The 8,647-nt window shown below is 49.1% G+C and overlaps 2 long non-coding RNA genes across 2 annotated transcripts; both read right to left on the reverse strand.

Moving 5' to 3' along the window:
- Positions 1-1,312: 1,312 nt before the first annotated feature.
- On the reverse strand, positions 1,313-3,967 carry LOC129497312 (uncharacterized). Its single transcript, XR_008661913.1, has 3 exons — positions 3,888-3,967; positions 3,334-3,534; positions 1,313-2,989 (listed from the first exon to the last, which is right to left on the reverse strand). It is a non-coding gene; the product is annotated as an uncharacterized LOC129497312 (long non-coding RNA).
- A 774-nt stretch (positions 3,968-4,741) lies between these two features.
- Positions 4,742-8,412, reverse strand: LOC129497474 (uncharacterized). Its single transcript, XR_008661949.1, has 3 exons — positions 8,226-8,412; positions 5,750-7,273; positions 4,742-5,300 (listed from the first exon to the last, which is right to left on the reverse strand). It is a non-coding gene; the product is annotated as an uncharacterized LOC129497474 (long non-coding RNA).
- Positions 8,413-8,647: the final 235 nt, after the last annotated feature.

The raw sequence follows: 8,647 nt of genomic DNA on the forward strand, positions 1-8,647 counted from the left end.
GGGTGGAGGAGAGAAAGTAAATGAAGGAGTAAGAGAAAACAACCATGAGTGGTATCACTAAGATGCCACCAGGTGTCACAATTGTTACTGTGTTACATACTGTTCCGTGATAGTTTGGTATGTCCAAGAGCCTTTTACAAATGCAGCTACAGTCAGATGTGTATCTAAATTTTCCCATGACACCCCTACTAGCCTTTATAGTTCCCTGCACACTTTTATTGACCTTCCATAGGGCATGCCTCCCATAGAGAAATATGCAAAGCATTCACTATTAGGTCTCATGTACTAAAATAATGATTCTTGGGAGTCCCCAAATTTCCACATGGAAAACAGCAAAGGAGAGATTTCACGCAGTCACCTCTTCTGAAATTAATCCATCGACCAAAAAGAGTGATGTTATAGGCCAATGCTGTCCAAGAAAAGTAAAATGCAAGCCATGTATGTATTTTTAAATATTTTAGTAGCCATATTTTTTTTAAATTACAGGTTAAATTAACCTTAACATAGTATTTCATTTAGCTCAATATACCTAAAATAGTATCATTCAAACATGTAATCAATATAAAAATAACTTGAGATACTTTACTTTCTTTGTACTAAGTCTTTGAAAACTAGAGTGTTATAACCTCTCAATTCAAACTCTAGATTTTCATCAGAAATACTTAATCTATATTTAGATTTCACAGATTTTTTACAGTTTAAAGAGTAGATGCATATGCCCAAGTTGTTTCCAAACATATTTAGGTTTTCCAATAACTGAATCAAGTATAAATTTCAAGAATTTACCAAAATATGAAATTCAGCTCCTTATCATAGCCAGATTTCAGGTGCTTGACAGTGACATGTGGCTACAGTATTAATGCAATTACAGACAACCCTGTACCCTAGATTCTTTTAAACCTGAACCAGATTAAATAATGTACCCTCTTCAACCAGCAAGTCCTTCTACAACACCCATCAGGTGCTCAAATTATGCCAAATATTTTCTGTCCCACTACTAATCCTTAAATCGTCAATACTTCAGTGATGATCACTTATAAAGCAGTCTTTCCCAGAGACCGAACAATGCTTTTCGCTCAGAGAGAAAGATACATTTCCATTTGTGAAAAGAATGGATGGCAGCCTGGGGTGGCTCAGCGGTTTAGCGCCTGCCTTCCGCCCAGGGCGGGATCCTGGAGACCCGGGATCGAATCCCACGTCAGGCTCCCTGCAAGGAGACTGCTTCTCCCTCTGCCTCTCTGTCTCTCATGAATAAATAAAACCTTAAAAAAAAAAAAAAAAAAAAGAATGGAAACACTGCAATTCAAAGATACGCAGTTCAGTTCCAAGGTAAAGGTGGAAAATCCTGACATGGTTACTTCTTGGTCCAGGACCATAGTTACCACACAAAAGTTACAGTCATTGTTTACAATGAGCCTCTGAACTTCATACTCAGAGCAGCTGTCACTGAATCCTGATTCTTCACCTTCCTGAAGTGCTCCCTCCCAGCCTCCTTCCACAACCCCCTTTATCTCTAGCAGACTCTTTAGAGCACATTCCAGGAGTCCCTCTTCAATTCATTCTGAAAAATGCTTGTTATTGTTGCATCATACTGAAACATATGAATAATTCAATAAATGAATCCCAAACCATCCTATTAATCATTCATTGGTCTGGGTACCTAAGTTATCTTGAGAAAAGCTTTTCTGAATATGCATGGGAAGCATCCTCCACTTTTCCCCCAAAGGAACCAATTACAAACACTTCAGTTTCCCCTCCCTGTGTCAAAGTTCAGTGTTCCTCCTGCAGCTGATTTAAAAGTTGATCTTTTAAAGGAGCTAGATTCCTAAGATAGTTCTATTTTGAGCGTTCTTCCTGTTCTGAAGCTAAAGTTGGAAGGGCTTAGGTGGTGATGTCATGAAAGAAAGGCTGTTGACTTTTACAGAAGGGTCTTCAGCAACTCTGGGGATGCTCTTATGGAGGAACCTGGGAGGGGAGGGAGGGATGTTCATTTCTCATCTCTTTTCCTTCCCTTTCTTGTGAGTCCCAGCTATTATTTAGCCATCCAGAAACCAAGTTTCAAATAAGCATGCAAACATATTTACATATCTTACTCAAAAATTAAAAGACTGAGTTGATGAAAAATGCCTCACTCTAGGGAAGAAAGGTGAAAACACCCTTCTCCCAGTCTTCGCACCTTCCCAAAGATCTATTATCAGAGGACTATGGGCGAAAAGGGTAAAGGGGACAGCTGGTGAGAGAAGAATCAAGGGATTATAAATCTAGGAGGCTTGAAAAGGAAAATGCTGTTGGTGATATTTGGGACAGAAAAGAGACCTTTGGGTCCTTTCTCTTCCACTGTTTTCCCCTCCCTTTTGGAATAGTTGGATTTGGGGCTGGGTGTGTCTTCTGCTGGGGAGGCGTGTTTGGCTCTGGAGAACCAAGAGGGGCCAGGGTGGGGCCCAGGGAAAGAGAGCCAGAGACAGGCTGCTTTCCACGGGATTTTGGGCTAAGCTCTTAGGGGAAGAAAAATAGGTGGCTGTGAGGAGAGAGCAGACAATTCCATTAGAAAACCTGGTAGGGAACAAATATCTGGAATGACCTAAGGAGGTCATCTCTCTCCATCCAACCCAGCAGTTAGCTGCGGGTTGGTGGGGTGCAGGTCCAGAGGGAACAGAAAATCCCAGCACATCTGTAGACCACAACTTGCCTGGGTCTGAAGATGGATGTGCCCAGTACCATCAGCAGGTGAAAGCAGCACTTTCTGGTCAATTCTAGGATGGGGGATTCGCTAAGAAGTCTGGGGAACGCAAGACTTCATGGTTTTTTTCAGCTCACCTCTCCTCCAGAGCGAGAATGAGCACAGGTGTGGTCCTTCTCCAAGAAGGTGGCAGCTGGCGCGAGGGTAGCTGAGCGAGGGAAAAGATTCCTTGGCCCGGGAAGGCAGGGAGAAGCCGTGGGTTCAGCTGCGGCCGGGAGCAGGCGATCTCCGCCAAGTCCCTTCCCCCTTCTTGAAAACCGAACAAGACCGGCAGAAATTACAACAACGCACCCCCACCCCCCTCCCCAATAACGTTTCTAATAAAAGAAACAGTCTCTCATGCCTACATTGAAAAAAAAAAACAAAACTGCACGCTCCGGTTGATGGAAATAAACAGGTGAGCCCGGAGTGAAGCGGGAAAATACTGGGAATGGGAGAAAGGACGTACAGAGAAACCGAGGCTTCCTCGCCCTCCCTGCACACCCCCTCCCCTCCAGCCCGAGCGAGTGTGCGTGGCAGGTTGCAAGCTAAAAATGCCCCACGGACCGGCCCCCCCGCCCCACTCCCCGCCGCGCGCCCAGTCTCCCTCCTACCCCAGGCTCCAGCGTCCCGGCCTCGTGGTAGCGCCGGGTCCCCCGGACGCGGCCGCCGCGGGGACTCCGCTCTTCCTCTGTCTTCCCTCCCTCCTCCTCCGCCTCCTCCTCGCAGACTCCTCCCGCCGGATCCTTCATGTAAACAACATCCAGGCTCTATTTACAGTCGCCGCCGGACGGCGAGGGACCCACGCCAGCACCCTGGAAGGCGGCGGGGGAGGGGGGAAAAGCGAGTGCGCAACATTTACACACGCGCCCCGCCCCGCCCCGCCCCTCCGCGCCGCTCCCCCTCCGAGGGGCCGGGGGCCGCCCGCGCCCCGGTCCAACCTGCGCCGCTCCCCGCGGCCCAGCGAAGGCCCGCGGGCAACCGCGGAAATGCCCAGGAGCGAGGGCCTCCCCCCTGCACCCCACCCCGACCCCGCAGGAAACGCACACGCACACGCACACGCCCCTCCACAGCCACAGACCCAGCCCGGCAACACGCGCTCAAGTCCGGGCGCGAGTGCCGAGCCCCAGGCCCGCCCGGAGCCCCCGCCCCAGCGCCCGCTGCCTACCCCGCGGCGGCGGACAGCTCGCGGGCCCCGCAGGCGGCTGGAGGCTGGCGCCCAGCGCCGGGCAGCGGCGCGCCCTCGGCCCCAGCCGCCACCCGGCCCGCCCTCGGCCCGCCCCCCGCGCGCGAGCGCCCGGCCGGCCGGCCGAGCCCCGCGGTGCGTGTGCGTGTGCGTGTGCGTGTGCGTGTGCGCGTGCGCGTGCGCGTGCGCGCGCCGCGGCCACCCTTCTGCCCGAACGGCTCTCGTCGCCCCCGCCGCCTCCCGCGCCCCCGGCCGGCTCCGGCGCGCCGCCACCAGCCCGGGCGCACGGGCGCGCACTCGGGCGCAGACGCTCGGCGGCACCGAGCCCCGCGCGCGCGCACCGCCCGCCCCCGCCCCCGCGCCCGGCCCACCCCCCACGCCCACCTGCGCTCCCCCCGTCCCCGGGGTGGGGGGGTCCTGGGCCCCCCCTTCCTTTGTTCTTCCCGCTATTTGCATGAGGATTATCTAATGACGCAGCAAGGCTCGCCACAACGTGACCGTCGCCATTTTTCTGTTTTTATTCTATCTCTGCCATGTGATAGACCGGGGGGGGGGGGGGAGGGTTGGAAAAGGGAGAGAGACAGGTTAAAAAAAAAAAAAAAAAAAACTTCCGGGTCTCATGACCGGGAAGGGAGAAAAACAAAAGGGAGACGAGACACAACTCCAGGGGAAGGATGTGTGCGTGTGTGTGTGTGCACGCGCACGGGGGCGCGCCTCCCCCCCCCCCCCCCCGGCTCCGCGAAGGGAGGCTCCCGCCGCCGACAGGGAGCATCCTCCGGTCCGGGGAGCCCGGGGAGTCCGGGGAGCCCAGCGCCCCCCCTCCCCTCCCCTCCCCTCCCCTCCCCTCCCCTCTGGCCGTGGCGTCGCCCGTCCCGGTCCCACACTCGCTGCAAACCCTCGGCGAAAGCTGTCCGCCCGGTTCCTTCTGGCCGCCTCCCCTCGCCCGCGAGCGGGTGTACGGTTCTGGGTTACGTTCCGGGAGGTCTCGCCACAAACGGAGCAGATGCCAAAGTTTAAAGGCCGCCCAATTTTCTGCGCTTTGACATAGTTTGTTTCCATGCTGTTGTTTGTGACAACCGCGTGGCGACGCCGGGCGGACTCTTGCATTGGTTCGAATCCTTCCCCTTCCTCTACACCCCCTTTCTCTCTCTTCCCCAAGCGGGACACCCCCTCGCGTGGGGCTCCGCGGGGGCACCGGGATGTGGCGACGGACCGTTCGCCGGCGCTTGGCTTATTTTGTAAGAAATAGTTCCTAAGCGCTTGTTCGGGCCCGGGGAGCATTGTTTAAGAAGCCCGCTGCGCGCAGCAAGGTGGATTCGTGCGCCGGTGATCGCATGCACATTTGGACGGCGTGATAGACAGTTGGTTCTTCCCCAGGTCTCGTGTTCGCCGTTGCTGGAAAGAGAAAAAAAAAAAAAGAAAAGTATATGGGCACTCTTGCCACCTTTTCCAAGGAGAGCTAGAAATTGTGGACTTTTGTTTACTACTGTATCTCCTTTGGGCACTTTCACTTTTGTTTCTCTTGAGTTTCCTTTCTGGTTTCTTGTCTCAATTTCACAATTCACTGCAGAAACGGGCTTCGGGATTGACTAGGGTTCCTCCGCTTTACGGGCGCGGAAACGAGGCCGCGAGTAGTGATGCAAGTTGCTCCAGGTCACACATTTAATTAGGGCGGAGCTTGGATGGAGCGTGGCTCACCTGATAGCTCCGCTGGAGGGGTGGAGATGGGGTGGGGGATGGGCTCGGAGGAGGGGAGGTGCTTGGTAACTAACCTGGCTGCGACCCTGCTTTGTAAAATTGATATCCTAGAAATTAAAGATGGAGAACACTTAACCAGACATTACCTTCTTGGGACTGGTGTGAATTGATTGCTTCGTCAAAACCCCCCTTTCTTGTGTTTTGACTCAACTATATCTGTTAATTCAGATTCCGCCTCGCGCTTCCCTGGGAGAGTTGATCATCTCCCTGAACAACCCTACATGATTGTAACGAATTGTTTTTATTAGAATCCCAGAGTAGATCACTGCCCCTTTGTCCGCCTACTGTACCCTTTTTATGTTTATTTCATGGTGCCTTTCACGCGTAAGTATGCATAACAGTTCGTGTATCTCCCTGAACTGGAGGGTAAGGTTGGCTGGCAGGGCCATGGCATATTCATTTTCTATCTCCCATAGTTAACACCCTGCCTGGCAATGAATAAGCAAATCGAGGCCTGATGAGGTTCCCAGTAATTCCTTTCTAACCATCTCTAGGAAATTCCTTCCATATTTCTGATGAAGGCAGAACACTGAAGATGCTTTTTGATTCTTAACACCTTTGCAGACCACTTTTTGGCAGGCTTCTAATTTACAGAGCCAAGCAAAACATGATTTGTTTATTCGGTTGTTGTTGTTTCTTTTCTTTTCTTTTCTTTTCTTTTCTTTTCTTTTCTTTTCTTTTCTTTTCTTTTCTTTTTTTTTTAACCAAACGCCTTCTTCCCTCTTTTTACCATGTTTGGTGCTCTTCTTCACATTCCTTCTAATTCATACCATTAGTTATGCCATCGCTTGCCTTTTGACTTTTGCTTTCTCAGGCTCCAAAAGGTTGGTAAAGTTTAAACTGTGATTTAACCTGCCTCAGCCTGGAGTCAAATGACCAGAGGCAGCATTCTTATTGAGACTCTCATTCTTCCTGGAACACAGTGAGGAGGCTGGCAGTTGAGCAGTATGCAGAGGGTTGCTGAAAAGATCTGAGCATCTGGACAAAGAGTGCACATTTGCAACTTAATAGGCCTGAGAATAACTGAAGTATGCAATCAGATTGACAGCTCAGAGGAGGGTCTGGATTGTCCCACAGAGGAGTTCCTACACATCTGGATCAATGAGGTTCCATCACATGTCTGAATATGAACTACAAGTATTCCTTTGGATGGGGCAAATGAAGTTGGTATTACTGATGGTAACATCTAAAGTCCGTATGTTTCATCCTGGATAATAACAATGTGATAACAATTTTAAATATAGCAATATCACCTTCTAGGAAGGTGGAGATGGCACCTAATTATATTTAAAGTCACGTGCTCCCTTAAGTACAAAGCTGAACAGAGAAAATAAAAAGGGAGCATAAATAAAAAATACCTCCATATTTCTTCCACACATGTACACTCACACATCATCACAAAGAAGATCAAACTTTAGTCCTCCAGTGTACTACATGGTTGCTGATTAAAGTAGAGCTCTTATAGGCATTCTAACAATATTCTTCATCTCTCCAAAACACACTTTAATAAATGACAATTCTAGGTGTATGAGAGCCCAGACTTTGGAATAAGTCTCTGATCTGAGCTCTGCCAATCTATTAGCTGGGCAAGTTTCTCATCAGTTCTGATCCTGTGTAAAGAAATAGAAAATGAACATAATGTCACCTACCTCAAAGAGAAGCTTTTAGGGTTGAAATCTCATCAGAACTTAATAACATATATAAAGCCCCACCCTAGTATGATGCTTAGAATATAATCTTCAATAATGGGGGGCTGTAATAAATTTTTAATTATATTTTTAGGGCAGCCTGGGTGGCTCAGCGGTTTAGCACTGCCTTCAGTCCAGGGCGTGATCCCGGAGACCTGGGATCGAGTCCCAGGTCGGGCTCCCTGCATGGAGCCTGCTTCTCCCTCTGCCTGTATCTCTGCCTGCCTCTCTCTCTCTCTCTCTCTCTCTCTCTCTCTCAATAAATAAATAAAATCCTTTTTTAAATTATATTTTTATTTATCCCATGTGCTTTCTAGAATTATTCTTTCCCTTTTGGCTTCCTGCTCTTGACAATTCAACAAACCTAGTATTAGTGAAAGTTCTGTGACTATGAAGATAAATAAGTCCTGTCTTCAAGAAGTTCACACTTCAGGGATCCCTGGGTGGCGCAGCGGTTTGGCGCCTGCCTTTGGCCCAGGGCGCGATCCTGGAGACCCGGGATCGAATCCCACATCGGGCTCCCGGTGCATGGAGCCTGCTTCTCCCTCTGCCTGTGTCTCTGCCTCTCTCTCTCTCTGTGTGACTATCAGAAATAAATAAAAAAAATAAAAAAAAAAAGAAGTTCACACTTCAGCCTTGGAAAGGTACATACAGAAGTAACTGTACTGATACTGGTAGATGGAAGACAAACACTTGATTCATACCACTTTATGGTGATCTAATTGAGAAGCATTTGCTAAAGATCTAGCTTCACTAATACCCAAGCAAAGACAAAGCTTATGGAAGCAGTTAGGAAAATGCCACACACACACACACACACACACACACACACACTCCCAAACCATCAGATTTTCACATACACAAGGAAGATTACCTTTAAAACTCCATCCAATTTGTATGATTCTGCAGCTTTTGAAAACAGTTTTCTGGTCCAGTATAAGAGGCAGGCTTCTTTTGCATTCAAGTGAAAACTATGCCAGATTGTACCTTTGAAATAATGTTGGAGAAGTGTAGTTAATAGGAAGCACTTCTGGTTGTTAATTAATTAGACCACTTTAATCAAGAACTATTTTCTGAGAAACTTATTCCCAGCCCTGGGTCAGGTGCTAACGAAACAAAGATAATGAAAATATAGACTTTGCCCTTACGGAACTCATTCAACAAATGTCTATTGATTACCTATTGGGGATGCAGTGGTGAAAAAGACACTGAGCTTACTAGCAAGGGATCGATATATACACGTTATCTTTACATGGCCCTCAAGAAGTGTTTGATTGACACGAGGTTTGGGCAAGG

Source organism: Nyctereutes procyonoides, unplaced genomic scaffold, assembly GCF_905146905.1.
Source record: "Nyctereutes procyonoides isolate TBG_1078 unplaced genomic scaffold, NYPRO_anot_genome, whole genome shotgun sequence".
Lineage (NCBI taxonomy): Eukaryota > Metazoa > Chordata > Mammalia > Carnivora > Canidae > Nyctereutes > Nyctereutes procyonoides.